Consider the following 27415-nt stretch of genomic DNA (forward strand, 5'->3'; position numbering starts at 1 on the left):
ACATCTCAGCGGTGCGTTATATAAACAAGCTAGGAGGGACGAGATCCAAAATTCTAGCAGAGTTATCGAAAGATTTCTGGCATTATTGCCTCCAGAACCAGATCTCAGTCACGGCAGAGTATCTGCCGGGAACTTTCAACGAAGTGGCAGACTGGAACTCACGTTCTCTTGTAGATTCCAGCGTTTGGAAACTACACCCGCTTGTGTTCGAGAGGTTGCAGGACTTATGGGGCCCCTTCAACATAGATCGGTTTGCGTCCAGATTGAACGCCCAAACACAGAAGTACTTCAGTTGGCGGATAGACCCGAGTGCAGCTGGCACGGATGCTTTCCTGCAACCATGGAGCGGAGCACTCCAATATGCCTTCCCACCGTTTATCATGATCACGAGAGCGTTAGCGAAAGTTCGCAGGGAGAGGGCGTTACTGGTAATGGTGCTGCCCATATGGAAGTCACAGCCCTGGTTTCCAGTAGCGATGGAACTTTCTACGGATTTTCCGAGAACAGTTCCCCATCGGCCGGACCTTCTTCTCGGCCCGACCGGACAGACTCGCCCTCTAATAACGACAGGCACGCTGCAACTAATGGCCTGCAGGGTTTCAGGAGATGATGGGAATTGCCAGGTATTTCGCAGCTCACAGCAGACTTCATCAGGGATTCCTGGGCGCCTTCCACCATTAAGAACTATAACGCTGCATGGAAGAGTTGGACACAGTGGTGCTCGGGGCACAGTTTGGGTCCCGTTTCAGCCCCTGTAGTACACATTCTTAACTTCCTAGATGAGAAATTCCAAGAAGGTCACGCCTTTAGAACTTTAGGAGTGTACAGATCAGCGATCTCAGCGGGTCACGACAAAGTAGAAAGTGGCTCGGTAGGTGAACACCCCGCTATCCTGCGTTTGCTGAGAGGCATCAAGTTAAAAAGACCGCCAGGAATAAAATATTCTGTGTTGTGGGATGTCAAGGAGGTCTTCAGACTTTTTATGAGATGGCCGGCGAACAATAGCCTTTCTCGCCAAAGTTATCGGTCAAGCTAGCAATGTTATTATGTCTTACAGCTTGCCAAAGGGTATCCGATGTTAAAGCACTGGAAATTGACAGGAACATTTTCTATCCAGAAGTGGTTGCCTTTACCATTGCTAAAAGAACAAAGACCGATTCCCGGGTTATTTCGTACCCTTATTTCGAATGAAAATAAGAAGCTATGCGTGGCGCAATGCATCAAAGATTATGAGAACGCTACAGCGCAGTTGAGACCGCAAGGAGTCACCCAGTTGCTAATAGCGCGTAGAAAGCCTTATCATGCAGTAGCAGCAGCGAAGATCGCTAGATGGGTGCGAGAAGTTATGCAGTGGGCAGGGATAGACCTAGCCATTTTTGGCGCGCGTTCAGCTAGAAGCGCGATGGCTTCTAGAGCCTTTACAGCAGGAGTATCACTCCAAGATATAATGAAATCAGCAGATTGGTCCTCTGAGTCGACCTTTAAGACATTTTATTTCAAACCTGTATCTGACATAACGAATAGAGTGGTGGAGAGCTTTGAACAAGCATAATGCGAGCCTCCTGTCTTGTGATAGAATAAAGATTGCCCACGCTGACATCTCAGGAAGTCTTATAGCTGCTTATTATGTTTTGTTTTATGATTCAATTTTGTGTAAGGTTTATTTGAAACCATGTCAATATAAAAAAATAAAGTGTGGGTGTGTCGCTTCTTTCTTGTCAATTCAGCCCTGGATGTGTTCTTGGATTCCTCATCCAGAGGTCACCTGAATAGACAGATTAGGGCATGCAGGCCAAACTCATCACCCCAATGCTTCTCTTGGATGCCTATCTTGGACTTAAGCACTGTTTTGCATGCCCTTACTAGTGCTCGCTTTGTTCTGCACATCTTTGCCATACGTTTGTTCACCTTTGATACAGTGCTGGGCAATTTGTCTCAGTACTTCCCTTATTCCTTATTCGAAGCAGGTTGTCTCCTCTTTGCATGTTTTTTTTTTTTTTTTAATTAAGATTTTATTAATTTTATTCAAACCAAACAAGAATACAAACCAAACATGCAGTGCAATTTACAACAGTTCCAATAATCACCATTTAGTCTTTGGTCACTGCTCCCCCAATCCCACCCCCATTTATGAGCCTATTTGTTCTTCGCATTCTGTATCTGCTATATGTGGCAGGGTCTCACTTCCCTCGGATTCTGTTGGATCTGATATTGCTCCAAACAGTTCTGCTATTAATGATTTCCATGCCACCTCTTTGCATGGTTGTGCTTCCTCCCAGTCCGAGGGTGAGCAATCTGTACTTAGCTTTCATGCTTGCAAAGCCTGCATCAACTTATCAAACGGGCAATATGCCAAATAGGAACATTTTGCTCTTTCTTTGCTGATGCGGGGGTGTACAACAGCTGTGAGAAACCAGAAGGCACTCTCACAGCCACCTCCGAGGGATCTTTTGCACAGGAGGCCAGGGAAGGGCCAACGTTTTTGGATTCCGACCCTGGGGGTGGACAAGTGAGGAAGGATCACTTAGGTGAAGGGTCCATGGGGATTGGGGAGAGGAGAGTGTCCTTCCGAGTGTCCGTCCGTCCTTCCTTCCTTCCTTCCTTCCTTCCTTCCTTCCTTCCTTCCTTCCTTCCTTCCTTCCTTCCTTCCTTCCTTCCTTCCTTCCTTCCTTCCTTCCTTCCTTCCTTCCTTCCTTCCTTCCTTCCTTCCTTCCTTCCTTCCTTCCTTCCTTCCTTCCTTCCTTCCTTCCTTCCTTCCTTCGCTATGTCCACACATGCCCCATCTTTCCCTGTAGATACCCACCAAGTACGGAGAAGAGGCAACTAGGAGCAATGCACACTTTCTATTAAAAAACACCACTCTAGTACTGGGATGAAGAAGAGAGGTGTAAGAACATGCAGTATTGAAGGTCAGGCATGTCCCATTAGTTTGGCCCATTATAGCCAGGCATATCAAGTTACCAACACACACGCGAGGCCCCTTAATAGGGCTCAGGTGTATAAAGGCAGGAGAGGCAACCCCGAACAGGGAGAGGGAGAAGCGTCAGCTTGAAGCAAGACTAGGAAGTCTTAAGGCCGGCAACGATCCCGGAGAACCTGCAGGACCCGGGAGAAGGGGTTGCATGGCATATACAGGACTGCATGTCTTCAATGTGGAAGGCGGGCAGGCAGAGCTGCCAAATGCATGAGCCACAGAAAGGAGCTGCCAGCAGAGAGAATGCGGTCCGTACTCTTTGCAAGGAACTGGGAAGCAGGTGTGTGAGGACATGCCCGGTGAATGAGCAAAGCATATGCAGTGTGCTTTCCGACTTCAGAGGTGAGCGAGAGCAGCAGGAACCACCACTGGGGAGATGCGACGAGCCGGTGAGTGTCAGAGGACACAGGAAGACCGTAGCACTCCCATGAGACCGCAGGCAAGTAACGTCCGTAAGCATAACTGTATGCTCACAATATTGAATGCTATTTGAGTGAAAGCACATCATATTGAATACCAAACTGAATGGAAACTGCTATTTCAGTGAAAGCACATCATAATGAATACCAAACTGAATGGAAACTGCTATTTGATTAAGAGCGAGTGATATTGAATACCAAATGAACATTTATGTGACAAATTGAACAAACATTTAAATATTTGAACTAGAAATCCGAGGAAGATTTATGAACTTGTGGCAAAGCAAAGCCTGATGCAGAAAATGGTTGCACTAGCCAAAAAGGAAAGCCAGGTGTGGAAAACCCAATGCCCAAGGCAGAAGAGCCTGTGAGGGACTAACCACACCGAAGGGTGGACCGTTCGGTCTGATAACTGCACCTAGACCAGGGAGCCTTAAATGAAGACCAGCAAAGGACATTGTGTGTAAGCCACTGAGAACTGTGCTCCACATTGATATCTTGGGGAAGGGAACCCTGAGAATCGACCTTGTGAGTAAGCCACTGAGAACTGTGCACTACATTGAAATCTTGGGGAAGGGATCCCTGAGAATCAAAGGAACTGAGAAGGGTTTTCTTGGGGAAGGGAACCCCAACATCTAGTTTATGTGTGAACTGTACCATATTGAACATGGGGGAAGGGAACCTCAACGCCTGGTTGAACTTTGATGAGAAAAATAGTTATTGGGACCGATTTGAGCCTGAAATAGAAAACCTAAGAAGGTTTTAAGCTGAGAGCAACTGAGACTTTACTTTCAAACACTATTTTTGTTAAGAAGCAACCCCACACCATGTTTCTAGATGCGAGGGAAAGCATAGGTTTTGACAAAGACAGACTCTTGATTTGAACTTACAGACACGGTCTTCCTTTACTTTTATTCAGGCAGGAGAAATCCCTACCTTAGATATAAGTTAGGTTTTACACCATCCTGACATTTTAATAAAGCTCCTGAAACTTGATTTCTGTTCTCTGTGTCGTCTCTCTATGCCATGCCTGCCTCACAGTGCAGAGTGTATTCGCCCTGAACTCGAGCATTGTTGCACCTCTACGCCTGTGTACAAACTCCTGCAGAACTTTTGCCAACCTTTACTGCCTTCCCCATTGTAAAAGTGAGCTAGGTTTTCCATGAAGACCATCTTCACTTGAATTAGCTCTAGGCCTACTGACATACCTCCTCTAACAATTTTCTTTTCCACTGAGGACCCCAGGAGCCTGTTGAAATGAAGCCCAAATCACAGTCTTGATGCCTCTCAAAACCTTTCACCCTCTGTTGAGCAAAGAGCTGCAATCTATCTGAACCTTCCATGCAGGCTAAGAGAATCGTGCAGGGATTGTCAGGCTCTCGTTCAAGAGCTGAATCATGTTAACTGGGTTCCATGATATGGGGCAGTTCTCTCTGCCAGTTTCCCAGGGATTAAATGTGTGCATCTTTGTAGGCTGCCTGTGCATATTTGTGGTCAGTTTCGAATCTGCAAACTTTCTCTTTAAGAGGGGTCCCGCACCCTTCTATAATGAATGGAACTGAGGGTGTGGCTGTGCAAGAATCTTCTGTTGTCCGATTTACTGGGCTGTTGGAGTAAAAGGGATGTTTTGGGCTCTGAGGATCAGTGATCAATAAATCTACAGGCAGAGAACAGTCCATAAATGGCAGCACTGCTGGCATGCATGCATTACCTTCCCCAACCGCCCACTCCTCCTCTGTTGTGTCGTTGGGTGTCTCTCACTTTGTTGTCACCCTTGGTCTTACTACCACTCCCTGACACTGACCTGTTCAAGAAATTTCTCTGACCTCTTCTACAGCAGCTCCTTTGTGTATGTAGCTTGGACCACACTATCGCTGCCAAATGCCTATCGCTAGCACTTGCAGCTTCAAAGTTCCATTAAATGACTTTAAAAATCGATTAGAGTATGGAGCAGGTTTTGAAATTGCTGGAAGTTATTTAGCTCCTGCTTCGGATAGATTGTGTCCTCCCACTTATTCCTCATCTTTAGGTACCTTCCCTTCCGGCGTCAGCTGCTTCCGAATGTGGTTGTGGTCGACTTGATGTCCCTCGAGGGCCTACGTCTCGAGGTTGATATCATCGAAGGTATAAATAGCACACACTGCGCCTGTTACTTCATTTCAGTTTGTTCACGCTAGCTAACGCTTCGCATATGACACGTTTTTGCATTCTCACAGAGCTGCCAGATAGCTTTCAGAATGGCATCTTCGTCTGCTTCTTCTACAGCAAAGATGTGTTCAAGAAGTGTATTGACTGTGGTGCCAAGATGTCGATAACCAACCCACATCGGGTCTGTTTGTGGTGTCCTGGCGTCGACCACTGAACGGCTAACTGCAGATCTTACCAGTCCAGGTGAGGAGTTGAAGGAACACAAGGGGAAACTTGCGGCGGGTAGCCACCCTTTAAAATCCCTGTCCACAACTCTGTCGAAAAGGCCTTCATCAGATGAGTCGAGAGGTCACTCTCCACGGAGGAAGCGGTCGAAGAAATGCTCTCAATCAAGAAGCAGTTATTACAACTCCTCATCTTCGGCAAGAAAAATGAAGAAAAGACGCCATCGATCCCCATCCTCTTCCTCGGACTCCTCGCCTGAACGCAGGGTAGCCTGCACGAGTAAGTCAGCGATTCCATCCGAATGGGAGGTTTTTAGGCAGGAGATGGTAAACATCTTCGAGAAGACGGACAGGCCCACCCTCGAGAGAAAAAGCAAAGAACCATGCCCCTGTCATGCCTTCTAAAGCCGACAAGGAAAAGACCAGGGCTAAAACCCACACGCCTTCGCGCACAGGAGAGAAGCCTCTGACCCCTCAAGGTCTTGAGTCGACGACAGAGCCAGTCATCATCCATGGAAGACTCCTTCGAGTCATGGGTCGACTCCTTCTAGACCTCCATCGACTCCGATAGCGTCAAAGCCTTTAACCCCAATTGTTTTGAAACCCTCGACACCAGTAGCGTGAAAACCCTCAATGCCATCAAGGGAAATTGTAACTTCCTAAAAAGGATTTTTTCAAGTCCTTATCTTCGACTTTCTAAGAACATGAACCCTCCGATCAGGACACTCCGACCTTTGGGCTTGCGTATGGCACCCCAAATGTCCCGGAGGCCCTCATATCGGAGGAATCTAGAATGAGGGTCCTGTATGACAACCTACAAACAGAAAGTGACCTTGACACTTCACCAGAATTGGAATTTGGGAAGCCTGATCAAGCAGAACTTGTGGATGCATCCTACAGACAGTTAATGTCTAAAGTGACCGAATTTTGAGGATGAGGCAGACCAGCCCCCCTTTTGAGCAACATTACCTCATGGACATCTTGGACAAGCTCCCTCAAAAGGACCGTGTATTACCGTTCCATATAGCCCTTCAAAAAAGGGTGAAGGCTAATTGTCAGGCACCAGAGACAAGCCCGGCTGTGAATAAAAATCTTACAAGAAAGTACAGACCTTCGAGTTGTGACCTGTCCAGACACCCGACACTGGAAAGCTTGGTGGTCCAAACTGCAAATTCCACCTCAAAACAAGCGGCATATCCCACAATACCACCAGACAGGGATGATAAGCATTTTGACGCAATGGGACTGGACCGAGTGCACAGAACTGGGCGGATGACCAAAGGCCAGATGGCGAAACCTAGAGACGTCCTGTCAGCTTTTGCTAGATACGCCCAAAAGAGGAGGCAGTTCTTCGAGCGGCACGGCAGCAGGAGCCCATTATGTTTAAAGGGCAGCAGATTGAATTGTTTCAGCACTTGGCGAGTAGCACGCTCATGAAAAGGAGACAAATGGACCCACTGTTAAAAGTTTTGAACGAGAAGGACATACGGTACAAATGGACATTTCCGTTTGGCATACTTTTTGAATGGGAGGGAGCTCAGAAGCGTGTTACATCCCTACAGGAAAGGGCTGATATTCTTCGCATAGAGTTTGATGAAACTCCGCCGAGCTCAGGGGCACGAGGCGCCACGGGGCGCACCAGGTTGAAACCCTGGGGCTGGACGACAGTGAGAGAGAAAAGGAGAAAAGGTGGCAAGAATGGTATGAGGCAGCGAAAAGAAAATTCAAGTGAAGAGAGGAATGAGACATCCATTGGCTCCTGAATTACGAAGGCGGTAAAAGGGGTGATGGGACTCTAAAAAGAGAACTGAAAACACGGGCCACAGGAGGAGCAACCATTTTGGGTACGGAAAGGGCGGAGATGCCCAAGTTAGGAGTGGTTAGCAAGCAGGAAGGGGATGTCCTTCCAGGGAGGGAGGGGAGGGGGGTATAAGGAGGGAGGTGGGGAGGGGACAAGGGGAGGAGGGGCGTGGCATTCAAAGAGGGGAGGGGAGAGGGCACTAGCTCATAGAAAGGCCCAAGTTTCGAATTCTAACTCCTTAAGTAGTTAACGCATATGTGAGAGGGCTGAACTCCCCACTAAAGACAAAAAAGCTGTAGCACTTTGCGAGAAAGGAAAGACCCGATATTATGGGGCTCCAGGAAACGCACCTGGTATTCAAGGACCAGGGAAGATTAAAGCTGAGGAGATTTGATCAGATTCTTCACGCCTCAGGACAAAGTAAAACAAGGGGGGTAGCTCTAGCCATTAGAAACACGGTTGACTTCAGAGTTGAAGCATTGATGAGAGATAAAGAGGGGAGATGCATAGTGGTCAGGGGAAGTATCAGGATGCCCCTTACACAATTGCGGTGGTATATGGCCCTAACTCCGGTCAGGAACAGTTTTTGCTGCTTGTACTGAAAGTATTAGAAGAACAGTCCTGGGAGCAGATTGTTTTGATGGGAGACCTGAATATCGCTTGGGATAGGGAGAGGGACAGAAATGGTATAAGTATGAGAGGTGGCGGGGTGGTGATGTCGGCTGAATTGAAGGAAAAGATCGGTAGGCTGGGGTTGAGGGATGTATGGAAAGAATAAAAGGGGGAAGAGGAGGGTTACACCTTCTTATCTGGGGTTCACGGATCACAATCCAGAATAGATTATATATGGGTCTCGGTAGGATTAGTGGGAGGCATCCGGGAGGTGCAAGCGGGACCGATAGGAATAGCTGACCATATGATAGTCTCGGTGGATCTGGACCTGGGTAGAAGGGTGAGGGGAGTATGGGGCTGGAAGTTTCCAAGGGCGTTTCTGAGAGACCCGGAAGTTCGGTGGGACATTGAAGAGAAGATTAGGGTCTTCTTCGCTGTTAATAGGAAGGAGGATACGGGAGAGGAGGTACGGTGGGATGCATTCAAGGCTACTATCAGGGGGGACCTAACTGCAGCAATCGCTTTTCGCGTGAAACAATTAAAGGCTTTGGAGGCTCAATTAGAGTCTGAGGTGAAAGCGACTAGGCAGGCAGTGGGTAGGACCCCATCCCGGATAGCCATGCGGGAATACAGGAAAGCGTTGGGGCAGTTAGAACTTTTACGCACCAAAAAGGCAGAGGGTGCACTACTAGATGTGAGACAAAAATATTACGCGAAGGCAAATAAGGCCGATACGCTTTTGGCACGGCTACTCAGGGGAAAAAGGGCGGAAAATGCCATTATGGCGTTAAAATTGGGCACTGGGGAAAGGATCACAAAGCAGGAAGAAAGGCAGGAGGCTATAGCGGGGTATTATGACTCCCTTTATGCATTCCAAAACCGCCTTAGCGATGCGCAGGATACGTTTTTACAACCTGTACAGCTACGGGAAATTGATAGGGAGACGAGGGAAGCCCTAAACCGAGAAATCATGGAAGAGGAAGTACGGGGGGTGATTAGAGCCCTCCCTATAAACAAAGTCCCAGGCCCTGACGGTTATACCGCAGCCTTTTATAAACTGTTTATCACGCAGCTGGCCCCGCAACTGACCTCCCTATTCAATACGTTTCGGCAGACAGGTAAAATTTCCCCATCCATGGAGGAAGCAAAGGTGACTCTTGTTCTTAAACCACATAAACACCCGGAAGAGAGATCAGCTTATCGCCCCATTGCCTTGATCAATATCGATGCCAAGACATACACAAACATTCTGGCTAACAGGTTGGATGCCATTCTCCCTTTTTTAATACACCCCGACCAAGCAGGTTTTGTCAAAGGCCGGCAAACCGCAGACAATATCAGGCGGGTGGCCCATTTAGTTGAAAAGGTCCAGCGAACGTCCACTCCCGCGGTCTTGGTGGCACTTGATACGGAAAAAGCTTTTGACCGCGTGGAGTGGTCCTTTCTGTTTCGAGTAATGGAAAAGATGGGCATTAGGGGGGAATTTCTGACAATGGTTCAGGCCAATTACCAAGCCCCGTCAATTAGAAAAATGGTGAATGGAACAGCTACCAGGCAGGTTAATCTACAGAGGGGAACTAAACAAGGCTGTCCACTATGCCCAATCCTCTACGCGATTTATCTGGAACCACTGCTGCAAGCGATTAGGGAGACGCCGGAAATAAGGGGCATCCAGTTTGGGGGGGAACAACAGAAAGTCGCAGCCTTTGCTGATGACATGTTACTTATGTTGACGGCGCCGAGAGAATCAATCCAAGTTAGCTTGTCCCTGTTGGAAAAGTTTGGGGAGGCCTCAGGGCTAAAGGTTAACGCTAACAAATCAGAGGTCTAAACCTAACGCTTAGAAGAATGGAACGGGACAAGTTAAAGGGAAGTACTCATCTCCTATGGAGCCCGGGAGGGATTAGATATTTAGGGTTGAGAATCACAGCAATGCTAGCAGGGTGGTACTCAGCGAATTTCCCCCCTCTCCTTAAAGCAATCAAGAGAGATTACCAAAGATGGAGAGGCCTTAGGGTATCTTGGTTAGGGCGGATCGCAGCGGTAAAGATGGTAACACTCCCGCGATTGTTGTATTTATTCCAGGCGATCCCGCAGCCTGTTCCCTCAAGCTTCTTTAAGGAACTGGGGACTCTGACTAAAGAATTTGTGTGGGAAGGTAAGAGACCAAGGGTGAATGGTAGTTTACTGATGGCTCCCAAGAGAGAAGGAGGCTTAGCTTTACCAAACTTTCGGCGGTATTATGAGGCAACTCAGCTACTAATCATTAGGGAATGGTTGAAGGGGGAGGAAAGTCAGCAAGAGAAACTCTGGGTTTGAATGGATAGGGCGGTGGCCCACCACAATCTATCTGAAGTGCTTTGGCTCCCTACAGAGCATAGACCTCGGCACCTTTATGAAAGCACTATAACTAAACTAATGGCAGATATTTGGGATAACATGGTGGGATCTAAGGGAATCACTTCGTACCCATCCCCATTTACTCCACTCTTTGGTAATGGAGACTTTATCCCGGGCCTGGAGAAAGGGGCTTTGGAGAGGTGGCAGAAGGGAGGGTGTAGGAAGCTATGTGACATGTTTCGAGGAGGAGAATTGCTGTCGTTTGAAGAATGTAAACGAGAATTCGCAATACAAGAGAAGGAAAGACAGATACGCACAGAGAAGACATTGGGTACTTCACCCGGGAGTTAGGATGGCGGCAACTAGGGAACCAACACAGTTTGAAAGATTTCTACTAACCAATGACGGTACGAAAGGCCTCATTTCTAATAGCTATAAGATCTTGGATAGCTCGCATTCGGACCCTCAGTGGGCTTACATGCAGAAATGGGAAAAGGCGCTAGGGAGAGAAATCAGTAGGGCTGAGTGGGAAAGATTATGGAGTAAGATACCTAAATTGGCTAGAGCGTCCCAGCTCCACGAAGCATGGTATACGTTTTTATTCGGGTGGCACTATACTCCTGCCCGGCTTCACAAGATGTTTCCCACGAGATCGGGTAGTTGTTGGAGGGGCTGTGGTTCGGCAGGAACAGCAGAACATATTTGGTGGAAGTGACCTAAGATTGCATCTTTTTGGGGAGAGGTACAAAGGACGTAGGAACAAGCCTTTGGCCCGGGGGATGTATGAACTCCAATACAGATCCTCTTGGGCATCCGTGCGGCCCCAGACGAGGGGAGAATCAGAGGAAGGGAGAAAGCAAAAGTAATCCTGACTCTTACAGCTTTGTTGTTAATAGCTCAGAGATGGAAGAGCCCCGAGATCCCCATGAAACAGGATTGGCTACGGAAAGTTTGGGACATAGTGGCCTTGGAGTGGGCAACTTACGCCATGGAGGATAAAGTGCAAAGCTTTGCTACGGATTGGGGGGAGATTAGGACTTTTCTTAAAGATGACTACAGAGTGATGTGGTGCCTGCAGCGCCTGAGACTACTTGACCTACAATAAGGTGGAGGGACTGTCTGGAAGAATGAAGATGTGGGTTTTGAATGCTCGTCACTTTGGGGGGAGCGGGAGGGGTGGGAAGGAATGTTTTCTTTGCTTTTGACTTGTTGTAAAATCCAGTTAAATTCAATAAAAAGAGTTTTAAAAAAAAAGATAAGCTTACTAATCGCTTTAACATCCGCCAGGCAGCCGCACGGTGAGTAGAACTACAAGCTTTATCATGTAGGGCACTGTTCACAACTTTTTTATAAAGTTGTCTTGAGAGTTAGACCCACTTTTCTTCCGTAAGTAGTTTCTGACTTTCATATCTCACAGAAAAGTTTTCTCCAACTTTCTACCCTCCTCCACACCTTAGTAAAGGGGAAGAAAGACTACAGAGACTATACCTTAGGAGAGCTCTGAGTTTTTACATATCACATCTGGCTAAATTAAGGCAAGACGATCAGCTTTTTGTGGGCTAAACAGACATAAGTTGGGTCTGGCAGTTACCAAACAAACTTTATTCAGATGGATAATTCTGTGTATCACAGAAATTCTGTGTATCACAGAAGATTATAAGCTTGTGGGAAAGGATCCCCCAGAAGGTCTGCGAGCGTACTCCACAAGGGGCATGGCTCCTTCTTCTGCCTTACAGATAGGAGTGCTGATTGGGGACATTTGTGCAACGGCCACCTTGTCGTCTATCCATACCTTCACAAAGCACTATTGCTTAGACTGCCTCAGGTCAGGAGGCAGGATTTGGAAAGGCGGTCCTACATTCCATTCATGACAGAATTTGAGAATTATTATTACTTTCCCAAAATTCTTACTCCCTCCTCCAAATCACATACTGCTTAGGGAGCCTATCTAAAGATGAGGCATACGTGGGAGGACACAATCCATTCGAAGGACAAGTTACTTACTCCTGGTAACGTTCTTACTACTGGATGTTCCTCCCACGTATTCCTCATCGCCGCTCCCATCCTACCCCGCAGTAGAATTTCTGTGCATTACAACTTGCGTTCCTTCAGTGTCCAATACTGTGTTGGTCACGCTAATGCCGGTTATCGTGCGGGTTGAAGGCGAAAAAACTGAACTGAAGTAACGGGCGCAGTGCGTACTATTTATACCTTTGATGATGTCAACCTCAAGACGAAGGCCCCCGATGGACATCGAGTCAACCATGTTAAAGCACAGCAGCCGCTGTTGAAAAAAAATGGCCGATCCAGCTGACACTGGAAGGGAATTACCTAAATATGAGGAATACATGAGAGGAACATCCAGTCAAAAGAACTTTAGATGGGGTAAGTAACTTGTTCTTCTACCCTAGGGGAGACTGTTTCGCTTAAAACCAACAGTTAGCAAGAACTACTTTTGGCTCCCAGGTCAACTGATGCCTTACAAAAATTACATGTGAGTGCTTGAGAATGTAAATAATGAAGAATTAGGGACACATCTAAATATAATGGCTGATACACAATGGGCAGAAATGGACATTTCATGTGGACGTTAGATTTGCAGTCCACTGTGTACTCGATCCTGGTTGCCAGTGGTAGCTCCGGCCTACTGGGTGATGCCCAACACCCAGGAGCTGGTTTTAGCTCTTTCTCATCGATTCTAAATTTCGAACCCTGCAGAGAGAATTAACATATTACTTAAAATGGGGCTGAGCAGCAAAGACAGATGACATAGGGAGACAGGATGTGACCCAAGTAAGGGGAAGAGCAGTGTGATTAGGTAGAATAAGTCATACAGCCCTACAGAAAAGACATATCGACCATTTCACTCCCAAAAAAAGACAAATACTCAAAATAAATAAAAATACGGAGTAAAAATACTCCCATCAAAAAAGAGAAATCAGACACGTAGAACCTTGTGTCCCTGCTTTCACCCACACAGCTCCATGGATATGTTTGGACCAGTAGTGCACATAGTACCACAGGAAGAAACTACTATTATTACTGCCTGATCAGAAGAATTCAACACTTACCTTTTCATGTACATGAATAAATAGGTTCAAATAAATAATTATTACAAAAACCTTTCTGTTTTCCAGTTAGAACATTTTTACTTGCTTATAAAATACTCCCATTGGGAATTAGACCTGCATGTTTACTCCCCAAAAATCATTTTACTCCCAACTTAAAGAAATATGGAGTAAAATACTACCACTTTGAAATCTTCTCTGGAGCACTGACGTCATATCATGATTTTTTTGGGGACTTCATGGGATATCTAGCTTGTGGTATTTTTTTAATAGAGCTCCGAGTATATAAAGGAAGAGAAAACATAATATGGGCATCCAATCCCGATAGAGAATCTAACAGCTCCCCAGACATCCAGAGCCAATAATATGAGCTTCATTGCCCTATGGTTTCAAGGGTTCCACGTTTACAGTCATTAACTAGAAAACGTACCCAGTACTGCAGACTAAGGGTTCACACAATTACAATCACTTAGCGTTTTATTACTGCAACTTCAGCTTTAGAAGACATACAATCTCAGAAAAAAAGTCTGAATACTCCCTAGCCTACAGCCTCACAAGACCCACACTTGTAGCAAACAGCATAAGGGCTCGCCTTTGTTAAACCTTTATAGAAACATAATAAAAACAAATTATCTGAGAAGCGCAGGGCGCTACATCCTCTGGGGTCACAGATATATAATAACAAATCTGAGGATCCCCATCAAACTACAGATGGCGATTTCCTACACTCACAATTAGAGATTCCCCTTATACTCCAGGATTAAAGTTGCAAATTTCACAGACATTGTGAGCTTCCTGTGCTACAGTGTAAAAGTCCTACACTCATGACGATCGCTCTCCAGCATTACAGCGGTAACAGTAAAGCCTACACCCACAATGTGAGAAATCACTATTACTGCAGTCTCACATGGACAGCCTATCTGACTGCTCTGTAGGGGCTACAGTCTAGAGGGCTCCTTATTCAGCAAAGGTAGTTTAAGCAATATACCACTCTTACTTCATACTGACATAGAATCGTATAAGCCCCAGGTACTGCAGCATCATGAGGCCCACACTCCAAATATCTCATCCTCACAAGGCCTACCATTGCAAAACAACAATCTCAGATCTCAACAGTACAACAGTCTCATGGGTCCCAGACAATCTGGGTGCCCGAAGAACTTACCACACACACACACAGTCACGAATCAGAGTGCTAATACTACAGCTTCATGTGTTGAATGCTACATACACAACCAAACCAAATGCTGAACCATCACCAATCCACTGTCGTATCACATCAATGACAACAGAGCACAGAGTAGGCTCTTGTCAGTTACCCCATGTGCAGTTATGCCCTCTCCAGAGGAGAAGTAGATATTCAACCCGTAGGGAAGATACACAGGCGCCAGCTCCACTCCTCTCCCTTTATGAGATCAGTTTCATGCATTCCTCCCAACACACCCACCCAGACCCCATACCCCTCAAATATTTCCATAGCCAATCTCCACTTGCGGCTACCATGGCTACTGACAGTTATTATTCTCCTTCATTTATCCTTCTGAATGTCTGGGCCGTGCTCAGAATGTGAGTCTTCCCTTCTTTTCCTCAATGAAATGTTCAAGGCAGACTAAATGCATTCTCAAGGAAGCTATCCTGTTGGGTTACAAAATCATAGTAAACAAATGTGGAAGGTAGAGCAGGAGAAATTGCATCAGTATACAAATAATACCTCCCCATGTTCTCCTTCTATGTCTTAGCAGCCCCCTCCTTTGAATACATTCTGGTAATGTGGAGGATTTCCCCATATATACCCATGTCCTTCCTCCCCCATTTAAAAGCCTTCCAGCTACATAATGAGAGAGAAACCTTGTTGCAAGTTCTGTCTCTTCACGCCTCAACCTAACCGTTTTATGTAATTTAAATATTTGTTTGGATCTTCCTCAGAACATGCTTAAGCTGGAGCCCGATTCTGAAACTGGAACTGCTCAATCTACACTTGCTGAAAAACATCCAACCTATAAAGTATGACAGACCCTCGATGCAATCTTTGGTCCACTTGACCTTTTACTTATGAACCTCCCCCAATTTGCTATCTTTATCTTTCATCATTCCGCCCTAAATTCTATCAACGTATCCAGTCCTACTGTCTGAGAATGTTTTCTGTAAAGAATGGAAAATAAATATTACAAAAGAGCTCATCCTTGTCATGGATACATGTCGGCCTAAGGATAGAGAACTTACTGATTCAAAGGAAGGAGAATTATGGCACCTGAAACAGTGAATTGTGACTCTCTGATTGCTCTGTCTCCCCTTCAAAACTTGTAAACTGGGACATATGGGGACATAAAGTAGTCCCAGACACCAATTTAAAAAATGGTCCACAAATGGAAAACCTTTACTGTTTGTGGCAAATTGTTTATTACCAAATAGTGCAGTTTAAAGCACATCTAGTGAGAACACAGAAAGTTGCACATCAAATTAGCTTACTTTGGCCCAAAAAACGGTCTCACATCAGCTTGTTGGACTGGCCCTTTGGGTATTGCTCTAGTGCCCTATATGCTATTCGGAGCCTCCTTGCAACCCCTAGAAGAGAGCCTGAAATGCATGGTTCACAAACAAGCTTGTGAGGCTTAAATGTGCCAAATGGTAGCTGAAACATATCTGGAGAAGACAGTACAAACAACCTGTGACCAAATCTGCTTTCCGGAAATAATGAAAAAGTTCTTATTCCACAAATCTGAATAGCCATATCAAGTTTTTACATGGACAGAATAGCTACAGCAGACAGCCCTCATAGGGAACCTTTTGAAATCACAGCAGAACTCAGACTTCCTACGTCATGTGCCTGAAGAACAATTCAGTCCTAGTCTCCATGCAGTGCCCAACCTAAAACAAAAGAAAGAAACTCACCCTCAATGCATGCATCAAGGCCAAGTTAGACACTTCCCCTTCCACTTTTTTGGGTGTTTCCTTCTCCCTCATGACCTACTGTCACTTTTAATACCTTCGGACTCCTTTCTCCAGGTTACCTCAAATCTCTTCTAGAATCGAGCCCTACCACCGGGTCTACTACTGGTCCTTGTCTCCTTGCCTTGTTTAAAGCACAACTTGAAGACCCTTAAGTCGCAAAATCATTCGCTAGATTACATTACACAGTATCTATATAATCCGCGCTATGGACCCGCAGGCATAAAGGCGCAGACAGGTTATACAAAGACATAAATAACAGAGGTGGGGGGTAGGTGGGAATCGGATCAGGTGTGCAGGAGCCCTGGCTAAAGAAGATGCTAGCGATGGATAAACTATCAGTCCCTTCTCAGCTAAACAATAACGTCTTCAAATCTTTATTAGAGGCCTGTAGGGAATTTTGGCTACGCAAGTAATCCCGTCAGCTGGTTCCAAAGTATAGGCGTAGTCAAAAAGAAAGCCCCAGTCTCAGCTTTTGATGTTTTACATCTTGGTTGAACAAGGTCATTTTGTGTGCCGGACCTCAATACTCTTGTATTAACCTTATCCTTGATATAACTCTACAAATATGGTGCCTTCAGTTGTAATTTACATTTAAAGGTGATGACAAGGACCCTAAATTTGACCGTAGATGCGATTGGTAGCCAATGAAGAGTACGCCTGGCCTCTGATACTTGATCGTGCCGGGAGAGGCCTAGGACAACTCTGACCACCCAGTTCTGTACTACCTGGAGCCTGTGCATGTTATGCATGCTGACACGCAACAGCAGGTTACAACAATAATCTTGGCTCCAATAATCACCAGGGCGATGGTTTCACCACTTTCCTGAGTAATGAGGGGGCTTGGGTGTGATAGCAACTTGACATAGTAAACTGCTGCTGAGACGACCACAGTGATATGCTCTGTCATAGTTAATGTCTGGTCAAGTGAGACTCCCAAAATCTTTGTTTTGGAGAGGGGAGATATAATATCATCTCCTAATTTGAATGAACTGTTAGACTGATTCAATTTACGCAGAGAGTGTGGACTACCAACAATCAGAAGTTCAGTCTTACTCCTATTGAGAGCTAGGTAATTATCCAACATCCAATTCTCAAGTAGGTTAAAGATTCTATTTATTTCCTGCACGTCCTGCTCATGAATACCAGTTAGAGGGAATACAAATTGTGTCTCATCGGCATAATTTGAGAACATGACCCCTCCTCCTCTAGCATGAAGAAGAAGGGAGGCATGAAAAGATTATACAGACACAGAGATGTACTGGCCCCATGAGGAACTCCATAAAGTACTGGGACAGGTGCTGCTTCTGCTACATCAGAACAGACTCTGCTGCATCTGTGCTCAAGGAACGAAGCGATCCAAGAGGCTGCAGTGTCTGACAAGTTAGCAACATCCTGAAGTCTAGAATTCAGGATGGTGTGTTCGATTAAATCATACGCAGCCGATTGGTCTAAAGAAATGACAAGGGAGAGAGCACCCTTATCCATCTGAGCTAGAAGATTGGATTTCAGCTCAAGAAGTGATGTCTCTGTTCCAAATCGTTTCCTAAATCCAGACTGATGGGAGTGAAGAATGGGATGCAGGTCCAAATGGTCTGCGATGTGACTGTAGGCGACCCAGTCCAATATTTTAACTAAATACTGAGTATTGGAGATGGGCTGAAAGTTCAGGGGGTTATCCCCGACTAAGCCTGGTTTCTTGAGAATGGGAGTGACCATTGTTTGTTTTAACTCATCGGGCACCTTACCATCCTTCAAAGAGGAGTTTATAAAAAGGTAGACCACATTGAGTAGGCGTGGGGTGCAGGTTTTAATAATCATAGAAGAACATGCATCTCCTCTGCAGTGGGAAGAGTCATTCATCAATGACTCCTTCAAGCAGGGCTGTACCCGCAAGAGTTGAACCTCTCTTGTCAAACTGCTTAACAAAACAAAAGGCTGACCACCTCAGCACACACCTAGATAACTGTAAGGCAAACTAACAGTGGTACCCTAGCCATATTAGCTGACAAAGTCGCATAGAAGTAGCTGTTAGAGCTTATTGAAAAAGATAATCCACTTATCCAGTTCAGGCTGGCTTCAGGCCTTGACCTTGACAAAACATGGAATCTGTTGTGATAGCTATATGAGATGTTCTTACAACTGTCAGGAACCAAGAGGGGCTGATGCCCTTATCCTTCTAGATCTCAGTGCAGCATTCAAAATGGTAGAGCAGAATATACTATACTTGTGTCGCTCGCACCCGGGTGTTAGGGTCTGGAATGATTTGTTTCTTTCCTCAAAGAATGGACGCAATGGGTAACAATATCTTCCTACACCCCCAAAATCCACAGATAGGGTTCCACAAGGATACTCTTCTCCCACCCCTACTTTTCAAACTATACCTGTATTCTTACCCTCTTTTATTTGATCAGTTAACCTAACCTCCCGTATTTGTGCAGATAATACTCACCTAATCCTACAAATGTACAGGAATTCAAGCTTCTTTATGGACATCACATAGTGCATTAAATAAAATCAATAACTGGTTCGAGAGAAACCACCTATTGTTGAACCTAGAGAAAACTGAAATCCTTTTAGTAGAGATCCCCCTCTACCTCCTCATGATGATCCAATCTTCTGTCAAATATAGAGTCTTCTCTTCCCCTTCCCTTGAGGTCCAAATTATAGGCAACGTAACAGACTCAGACTTTCGCATGGGCCTATAAATAAATGCAGGGGTCAGACAAGCCTCCTGACACCTGAAAACACATATAGGAATTCTCATCTTTCCAGGCTTCCCTCACAAGTAAACAGCTATACTTGCAATAGCCCTTTTGAAATTGAATCACAAAAACATTGCATACCTCAGTGCCCCTTCCTACTTAATTTCAAGACAGCAGAGAGTTCAAAATATGGCAGCCGATACTCATGCAGACTAGATACAGGGATTGCACCACTCGCCTCACAGTGGGGAACAAACAGAATGCTTGAAGACAAGAATATAGTTGAACCCCTTTATTTCTTCTAAATGAGTAATTGTACAAGTGCCTATGGGAAGCAAGGAGAGTTCTAACCAAAAGGGACGGTCCGTGTGGCTGCATTATACAAAAGGTGAACAGGAGGGGCAGAACAAAGCTATAAAGAGAATGGGTCCCAAAATCTCTACACCTTGTCTGGACCTCTTTGGCAAGGCTCCCAAGGTTCCTCTTTGAGTTGAATCTCACACCTTAGGTTTAAGGTGTTTGGGACACAGGATGAACAAACTCCTAAAGGGTCTTGGGCAGACATTAGAACAGAAGGAGACTGTTACGCTCACCTGGTTCCACGGGGGCGCCACCCAGCAGTTGGGGTTCAGATGTCCCTCCTTGCGATGCCCAGATGCGACCAGCGGAAGAGTTCTGCCTGGAATACAGGTGAGCTATGTTCAGGACTGGGCAACCGGGGTACACAGCCTCCCACCTCCCTGTAGGTCTGCAACCCTTCTGGACTTCTCCTCACCTTGTTTTAGATGTTGGCGGGTTCTGCGTCCTGCTGTCTTGGCAGGGGCGCGTTGAGCTTGGTGGGCAATGGCGATCGAGTTGCTTCACTGATGCCAGCCCGTATTGAGTCTTTCAGGTAGGTCTTATTGCTGTGAATATTGCTGTTCTTGCATGCCTTTTAAACAATGTCTTTTTCTTCCTAGGTATGCGGAAGTCCAATATGTGTCAAGGCAGAATCTGTGTTTCGCCGGTAAGTATGGGCGTTTTTGGAGCGCCTTGATGCGGTGAGTAGGCGCTATGCGCTGCGCTTAAAGTGCCATGCCTTTGCTAACCTGTTACCTTTTCCGCTCCACAGGTCGCGGTACTCGGCCAGAGTATGAAATTTCCATTGTGATGCTGATTGAGGAGCGGCACAGTTCGTTAATTGTACAATGTCTAATGCCTTGTTTCTTCTCTTTTTCAGGTTAGTCGATCCGGAGGAGCGCTGGTTCCAGGATGATGGTCGGAAGAGCTGCGGACCGCTGGTGATGAAGTTCAGGTAAGATGCTGCCTTTTTGTCACAATGTCTTCTCCTTTCCTTTGCAGGTGCTGTCCTTACGAGGTTTGTGGCTGAAGCTGAACACGGTGAGCGTTACGTTGCAGAAATGCAAACTAACGCGAAGCGTGTCAGTCTATTCGGGTGTGGTTTAAATAGTTTCAAGAAAGAAGTCCAGGTAAAATAGTCCCCATGGTACCACACCCAAAAACACTACACTGCAAGCCTGGTTTTAAGGAGCCAGGTTATGAGGATGCCTCCACATGACTGGCATTAATGAAAAGTAGTTCCCAAGCACAAGTCCATATTCAAACATGAGCCTGGCTCCAAAGGCGCCAGGACTGGTCCAAGAAGGCCTATGCTGCAATTTCTCGGGTTTAGTGGGGGCTGGAATCAAGACTCTCCCTGGCCCATAGGTTGGCCAGGGGGTCTTCAGAGTGTGGGTAGTGACAGAGACATAGCTTTGTCAAACTGTGTACTGTCTGAATGGAGGTACAAGTAAATAAGTGTGAGGACCTACTCTAAGAGGACTTAGTGTTCAAATAGAAATCCAATTCCTTAACTAAAAAACACAGTCATTTATATGGCCCCAACCCTTCAGGTATTTCATAGTTTTAGGGTGTTTGATAGCACCCCAGCACACTTTCAAGATTTCTCCCAGGGTTGCTCCTGGATTTGGATACATAATAATTTGCTAATAATAATTTTATAAATTTTGGGGGGGATGGGTGCTCGAGAGCCAGCGACCAAGATGGCCACCGACTTCTAAGCTCCGTGTGAAGGACCGCTGAGGGAGAGGACTGCTTGTTGCTGGAGCCCATCCCTTTGGTCCCCAGGGTATTCACTTGAATCGGGAGACGTTTCTCCCAATGCAGCGGTGAACGTTGTCAGACGACGCTGAGGCAAGACTGAGTTGGAGGTACCCGATCACAGCTCCCCCTGACCCCCACTCCCTTCGTGAGCTGTGCCAGAGGTGGAGGACCGTTGGAGGAGGGGCGGGACCAGGAGGAGCCGGTGGGCCCGAGCAGCCTGGAGGTTCGGGAGCCTGCGGGGAGCCCCGGGACAAGCGGTGGAGACGAGAAGCAGACAGTGAGCTGGCCCTCAGGTGAAGCAAGGAGGCTGGATGCGCCATGGAGGCCGCTACAATCAACGGTGCCGGCTACTTTGCGACCGGAAGGTAATGTGGCGGCGCTCTACAGCCCTGCGGACCGCTGCTGGAGGGGCTGGTGTCCTCCTGGGAGGTTGACCTTTGCCTCGCATGTCACAGTTTGAAAGGCCGGTGGTGTGCTGGGAGAGAGTGGAGGTTGAGGGAATGAAGCAAGTGCCGGGAAAGCCCGAATGCCTGAGTCTGCACAGCAACACTGAGGCAGAGAATGGGGTAATGTGATCATATGAACCACAACAAGGATGTTTTTAGGTTTGGGTGGACGGCGCTCCATTGACACCCGTGCAGTTAATTGGCGGATGAGAGCTACGGCCACAGTGAAGTTCGGAGGTCAGTGGTGCGGATAGTGTTGGCTCGCAAGGGAAAGGCTGACACCCCTGCAGGGAAGACTTGAACCCTGACACTACAGACCGAGGTTCCCTGGTGTGGTGTGGGACACAATGTGAGTGTAGCCATTAGACTGAGTAGTGCTCCCCCGGGTGTGATAACCCACTGTAAGGCCCCACGCAGGCTCTGTCTTGTTTAATACACAGAATGGCAAAGGGGAACAAAAAGCAGGGCCTCCTGCAGTTTATGCAAAATGAGGGGCTGTCTCTGAAAGGGAGCACCATGGCCTTCCCTAGACTGGGGGAGAATGATGTAGTAACATCTCCGGAATTGTGCGCTGATACGCTAGCGGGGGAGTGAACCCTCTGAATTAAGCATGGTCCTGGCAGAGATGAAAAATGGCTTTGCAGCAGTGAATACCAAGCTGGACGGAATGGAATACAAAATGGACCACATGCAAGAGAGGATTGATGAGGAGAGTGGCAGGCTCTGTGAGGCTGAACACAGAGTGGGCATGCACAAGGGCACCAGTACTGAAGTAACAGAAATAATCCGGGGCCTCCAAAGGGAAATGAAAGAAGTACGTGACAAGAATGAAGACCTGAAGGCACGTTCTAGACGTAACAATGTCCGTGTGATAGGAACACCGGAGACTGAGTCATCGCGCAACATGGAAGAATTCATGGAATCCTTTATCGAGGAGGTGTTGCAAAATCCCCCGATTTCCTCTGGTTCATAGTGGAGAGAGCCCACCGGATATTAGGTCAGGCGCCAAGAACAGGTCAGAACCCTCAGCCCAGTCATTATGAGAGTGTTAAGCTACCGCGAACGGGACAACATCTTGCACAAGGCCCGTGAGCTGTGGGATATTCAATACAAGGTAGCTAGAATATCCTTTTTTCAATACTTCAGTCCGTCCGTACAAAAAGCAAGCCTCTCTCCTTCCTAGCAGCGAAGCGTATGCTACGTGAGAAGCAAATACAGTATGCAATGTTGTACCCATCAAAGCTGAGAATTGTTCATAATAATAAGACACTCTTTTTCACAAATCCTGCAGAAGTTGTTGCTTTTGCAGAATCTTTGCCATCGACCTGAGGGGAGTTGGGGGTGGGGGGTACCTGAGCTGGATCTTCTAACTGCCATATGTCATGTGCTTGCAACAGGAGGCGGGCTAATCTTTGACCCTCCCAGGATCATGTTCTTCTGTGGTTTGAAATAACCAGCTACTGTAACGAAAATGGGCCATTTGCTAATCATAATATTGAAATAGGTACTCTCCCTCAAAGGGTGGAGCGGATGAGGTCTGTGCCGGATAGGTAGATGTGATCGGGCACCCCCAGGTAGTTGCCCATCAGTTAAGTGTTGTTGTTGGGGCTGGAGGTCATCACTGCTAGGGGGGATGGGCAGTGTGGAAGGGGGTAGGCTTGGGTGAGGGGTAAAGAGGCCTGTTGGGAGCTCACGTGGATGCGGGTGGGGGGGATTTGGGGGAGTGGTTTAATTTACAAAAGGATTCACATCATCTTATGGAGGGATGGTGCAACAAGAAATGCCAGAGTTTTTAAAAAGTATGTCTGATTGTAACATTGTAAACTGGCATGTACGTGGGTTAAATAACCCAAGGAAATCTATAAAGGTGATCAATTACTGTGAGACATGGAGCCAATGTTGCAGGAGACCCACTTGATGGGGTAGGCTAACGATGGGTTGCTAAATCCTGGGGTTCCAACAAATACTACACCTTGTATTCTAATTATTCGGCTGGGGTTATGACGTTGATTCATAAAGCAATACGGTTTCACCTGCTGGAGTTAGTGGTTGACCCAGGGGGCAGATTCGTTATTGTGTTAGGAAGTTGGGCCCATGTTTTGGTGCCATTTGTTAATATCTATGAACCTAACATAGACAACCCCGGTTTTCTTTGTATCCCTACTATCTAGGTGCTATAAATATATGCACACCAATATTTTCTCGGCAGGAGATTTGAATGTTATTATCGAGACGTCGCTGGACAGATCAGGGGGAGTGCCCGTCCGGCCTCTCAGGCAGCAGACCAAGTAGGCAAGAGTCTGGTAGCGTAAGGCCTGGTGGATGTGTGGAGAGTTCTTCATCCGGCGCTGCGAGAGTTCTCATTCTACTCATCAGTCCACAGTACATCATCGAGGTTGGATTATATATTTTCAGGTGCGCATTTAACGAGGATGACGAAGGATTGCACGTTACTTCCAAGAAAGCTGTCTGATCACTCCCCGGTTTTGTGGTCCTTGGAATTGGGGAGGGAGATTGTACCCAGACCTAGATGGAGATTTAACACAGCGGCCCTGGCAGATGACAATGCATTACTTACCGTAAAAGCATTTCTGATGGTTGTATCTGCTTAGATTCACATGCTGTGCATAGGTCCGACATCCAGTGGTCACTGCGGAGTATTGCATTTTGTTTTTCGTAGTCGAAAAGGGGACGTCGACAAGGCGTGTCTGTAACACTATCCCTATAGTGACGTGCGTTGTACCCACAATCCCTCACGCGTCGAGGTCCCTCTGTTTGTATTTTTCTGCCCTGAGGGAGCCTTATAGACGTGAGTGAGTACAGAAAAGAGAGATATAAAGGAAGTCTATGTTCCTTCCATCCGAGCGGGGAGGAAGGGTGGGCGCATGTGAATCTAAGCAGATACAACCATCAGAAATGCTTTTACGGTAAGTAATGCATTGTCTTCTGATGTTTGTTAATCTGCTTAGAATCACATGCTGTGCATAGACTAGCGAGCAGTACCCGGAGTTGGCGGTGGGTTATGAGAAGGAACAGTAGAGAAAAGATGTCTTAATACTGCCTGTCCCACCTGGGAGTCAGATCTAGAGTGTGCATCTAGACAGTAGTGTTTTGTAAAGGTGTGCACAGAACTCCAGGTAGCCGCTTTGCAGATGGACTCAAGGGGAACATTTGCAATGAATGCTATGGAAGCCCCAGTGCCTCGAGTGGAATGTGCTCTTGGCTTGAAGGGTAGTTCTCTCTTAGCAAGAGTGTAACAGAGAGTGATGCATTGAACAATCCATCTAGATATAGTGGATTTTGAGACCGCATCTCCTTCTCTTCCTGCTGCCACCGAGACAAAGAACTGATTAGTCTTTCTCAGTGGTCTGGTTCTTTCCATGTAGAACATGACAGCTCTGCGTACATCTAGTGTATGCAGACTTTTTTCTCCCGAGCTGGAAGGGTTTTGAAAGAACGTTGGTAGTTCTATAGTTTGGTTTACATGAAATTTCGAGATGAATTTAGGTGCAAACCTTGGGTGTGTGCGTAGAACCACTTTATTTTTGTGAACTGTTACAAAGGGGTCTAGTACAGAAAGAGCCTGTAGTTCACTTACTCTCCTAATGGAGGTGATAGCTATTAGGAAAGCAGTCTTAAGGGTGATATCTTTAAGAGTTGCCTTGTGCATGGGTTCGAAGGGAGGGCCCATGAGTCTGGAAAGTACCACATTTAAGTCCCATCCGGGAGCTGGGTTAGCTATCGGAGGGTGTATCATTTTTACCCCCTCCATGAAGGCTTTGATAACTGGTATCTTCCACCACGACACTTTAAGTTGGGAAGTGGTGTATGCAGAAAGTGCCGCTAGGTGGACTTTAATGGAATTGAATACTAAACCTGAATCCAGTAAATGGGTCAAGTATAGAATAATGTCAGTAGGAGAGCAGTCAACTGGGTTGATGCTAGTACCTCTACACCAGATAACGAATCTTTTCCATTTGCTAGAATAGCAGTGTCGAGTATTAGGTTTTCTGGCTTCCCTGAGGATGTCCATACATCTCTGTGGGAGTTGTAAATGTCCAAATTCTATGATCTCAGGAGCCAGGCTGCTAAGTTCATGGTCTGAGGGCATGGATGCAGTGTCCTGCCCTTGTCTTGTGACAGCATGTTGTACGGGCAGGGAAGTTTCACTGGGGGAGATAGGGACATCTCCATCAAGTGAGCGAACCAAGGTTGCCGTGCCCACATTGGGGCCACTAGTATCATGGTAACCTGCTCCTGGTGCATCTTGTGCACCACTTTGTTGAGAAGGGGAGTCGGGGGAAAGGCGTAAACAAATTTCCCTGACCATTGAATCAACAGACCGTTCCCCTTGGACTGGTTCTGGGGGTACCTGGAGGCGTAACTTTGGCATTGTGAGTTCTCCAGGGTTGCGAACAGGTCTATTTCCGGGAATCCCCATTGCGTGAAGATGTCTAAGACGATGTCTTCGTGCAATTGCCATTCGTACTCTTCGGGCAGGGGGAAGTCTCTGCTGAGTTTGTCTGCTAGCAGATTGAGTTCCCCTGGTACATGTTGTGCTAGTAGGAACATGTTGTGTTTGAGAGCCCACTTCCATATATTCTGGGACAGCTTGGACAGTCCTGGAGAGTGAGTGCCCCCTTGCTTGTTGAGGTAGTACATGGCTGTGGTGCTGTCTGTGAGGACCATCACTGTCTTTCCTTGTAAGTGTTCCTGAAAGGCTTTTAGTGCTTTGAACACCGCTAGTAGTTCCAGCAGGTTTATATGCTTGGATGCTAAACTCGGAGTCCACACTCCGTGTGCCGTTTGATGGGATAGGTGAGCCCCCCATCCTGTAAGGGATGCGTCTGTGGTTAGAGTGGCTTCCACTGCGGGTGTGGCAAAAGTTTTCCCTAATAACAGGTTTTCTTTTGTCCACCACCGTAGCGAGAGAACCAAGGCCTGCGAGACCACCACTAGATCGTCCCATTGTCCGCTGGCCTGACACCACTGGCTGTAGAGCCACTCTTGCATTGGGCGCATGCGCAGGCGCGCGTGAGGTACCAAATAAATACATGACGCCATCATCCCTAGCAAGCGCATTGCTTTGCGTACCGTCACCTCTCGGCCTGCTACATAATGGGGAATTTGAAACAGCATGTTTTGGACCCTCTCGTTGGAGGGGAATACGAGGCCGTCCCTTGTTCGAATTAGAGCCCCTAGGAATTGTTTGGTTTGGCTGGGGTCTAAGCTGGACTTCTTTTCGTTGATGGAGAAGCCCAGTTGGGACAAAAGGTCTACGGTCTTTTGGGTATTGGAGAAGCATGTTTCGTAAGAATCCCCTGTTATGAGCCAGTCGTCGAGGTAAGGGTATACCGGGATGGATAATCTGCGCAGGTGGGCCGCTGCCACTGCCAGTACTTTCGTGAATACCCTTGGTGCAGATGCTATCCCGAAGGGTAGTACTCTGAACTGGTAGTGTTTGTCCTCTATTTTGAACCTGAGGTATTTTCTGTGCGATGTCAACATTAAAATATGAAAGTATGCATCTTTCATGTCCAGTGTTGTCATGTAATCCCCTTGTGATAACAGTGGGATTACCTCCTGTAAGGTCACCATACGAAACTTTTGGGGTTTGACAAATATG

At 46.7% G+C, this 27415-nt stretch overlaps 1 protein-coding gene across 2 annotated transcripts in view; it reads right to left on the minus strand.

Annotated features, from left to right (window-relative positions):
• DGKD (diacylglycerol kinase delta) overlaps positions 1–27415 on the minus strand; it is a 1999080-nt gene that overhangs the window by 1646309 nt on the left and 325356 nt on the right. The window lies entirely within an intron of this gene.

This window comes from Ambystoma mexicanum, chromosome 10 (assembly GCF_040938575.1).
Source record: "Ambystoma mexicanum isolate Mex_15411 chromosome 10, UKY_AmexF1_1, whole genome shotgun sequence".
Classification (NCBI taxonomy): domain Eukaryota; kingdom Metazoa; phylum Chordata; class Amphibia; order Caudata; family Ambystomatidae; genus Ambystoma; species Ambystoma mexicanum.